Source organism: Penaeus chinensis, chromosome 27 (genome assembly GCF_019202785.1).
Source record: "Penaeus chinensis breed Huanghai No. 1 chromosome 27, ASM1920278v2, whole genome shotgun sequence".
NCBI classification, from domain to species: Eukaryota; Metazoa; Arthropoda; class Malacostraca; order Decapoda; family Penaeidae; genus Penaeus; species Penaeus chinensis.
The window spans coordinates 1,110,417-1,112,916 of record NC_061845.1 but is presented as its reverse complement, the minus strand read 5'-3'; positions in this window follow the sequence as shown (position 1 = coordinate 1,112,916).

The following is a 2,500-nucleotide window of genomic DNA, read 5'->3' as shown; positions in this document are numbered from 1 at the left end:
TTAATATCATCAATTGTATTACTCTTAAAATTACTAACAACATTTTCAACACCACAGTCCTACATACCGCACAGTGTCATTAGGATTTATAAATACTATATGAGGGCTTAGATATTCCATAAAAGCTTGAATTTCATTACTGATATCGTTTTAACATCTGCCACTAATTAATGAATATTTTTAGAACAGCGAATCAAAAGGAATATCATCATTACATTTAGTCGCTAATAGTCGCACCATTTTTTTTTTTTTTTTTTTTTTTTTTCTAAGTTGGTGTCGTAAACATTTATTTACTCTCGAGTAGCAAGAAATACATAAGGTATTTCATCAAAATGCGATTGAATAGTTTGATACATGGAAATACACATCCTCAAAAAATGATATTTAGGATATTAATAAGGATATTTACTAAATTATTTAACAGATATGGTTAGTCTCTAAGTTATTCATTTTACTCTGAATTCACTACCGGGGATGTATAAAATATTCACGCGCAAAACTACTATTCAAGAGTGCTATGAAGTAATGGATGAGGCAAGGAGCTTCATTATCATTATTGTTGTCATTGTTATTGTTATCCTTATTGTTCTTGATGATTGCTGTTGTTTTTATTATCATTGCTATTTGTAATTGTTATCATTATTTTTATTTGTATTATTATCATTATTATTATCATTATATTATTATTATCATTATTATTATTATTATTATCATTAATATTATCGTTATTGTTATTATCATTATTATCATTATTATTATTACTATTATTATTATTATTATCATCATTATTATTATATCATTAATATTATTATCATTAGTGTTATTATTGATAATAATAATAATAATAATGATAATAATAATAGTAATAATAATAATAATGTTAATGATAACAATAATAAAAATAATAATAACAATAATAATAATAATAATAATAATAATAATAATAATAATAGTTATACTAATAATATTAATAATAATAATGACAATGATAATAATAGTAATCTTAATAATAATGATAATAATAATAATGATGATGATGATAATGATAATAGTGATAATAATAATAACAATAATAATAATAATAATAATAATAATAATAATAATAATAATAATAATAATAATAATAACAACAACAATAACAGATAGATAGCTAGATAGATAATCCGCCCTCAAATCAGTTCAAAATGATCAGTGAGGGAACTATTCGATGACGTCATCGCCGGCGTATCCGTCGCCATGTTTACAACGTTTTGACGGGGATACTAAACGGCCATCCATTACCTTTTACATACAGGTAATTCAGCCATGGTAATAATGCAGGATTTGCTGTTGATATCTGTTGTTATTTTCCCTGGGATTATTCACGCCAATCGCTCAATTGGGAGTTAATTATGAATACATTACACTGGCCCGAAATTAAAATATTTGTTTGGTGTACACAGCGGACGATTAAAAGTTCATAACATCGCAACACTCTATTGCAAAATACACAAATTGCATGCAGCGGCCGAGGCTTTTGCAATGTCTGTTGGGATATTTGATGGGCAGTACGTAAAAGCGGCAATTTGTTTACCCTTTTTGACTCAGTCTCTAAAGGTCATTTTGGGAGAAATTCGCTGCGAGACGTTTTGGTAATGAAGATGCTAAGTTTATGAACTTCAAGTTGTATTTATTTGTTGTGTTTTTATTCTTCATCTGTTTCTCTTTCTTCTTTTTTCTTTTCTTTTTTCTCTCTCTCTTTTCTGCTGTTTCTCAAACTTACTGTTCCCTTATTTTCAATCTCTTTTCCTTCTTCGTTTTCTTCCTCTAATCATCCCCTTGTCTTATTTCCCTTGTCCTCTCCTCCTCCCTCGTCGCCAAAGGGCCATTTCGCTTTCAAACTTAACTGGCTTTCAACACAAAACCGTCAGTTCAAAAGTCTCTTGTCAGGAAGTATTTACACAAAGCTGCCATTTTCTTCCACACTTCAGCCGAGTTAGCTTTTGTAGTATGCTTTCATCACATGCACGTGCACACACGCACGCACGCACACACACACACGCACACGCACACACACACACACACACACACACACACACACACACACACACACACACACACACACAACCACACACAGATAGATAGATAGATAGATAGATAGATAGATAGATAGATAGATGGATGGATAAATATATACACAGATACATATATAGATAGATCGACAGATGGATAGATAGGCAGGCACACAGGCAGAGAGATAAACCCATCAGCGCAAGAACAGAGAGCATCAGAACCGATAGAGCTGATCTTTCTTTGAACTAAGAGGTTTAAATTCGCTAATTGCTTAGAGTTCCGTTCCTTATTGCAATGAGGTTGTATGGATAATCATTTTTAAAGCGAGATATTACAGGAATAAGGAGGGTGAATGTACACCTTTACTCATGTGGATTATAATAGCTTATGCTAAGTAACTCTGCTGCCAAAGTTATTACAAAATCTGAAGATGTTTTTAAACTCAATC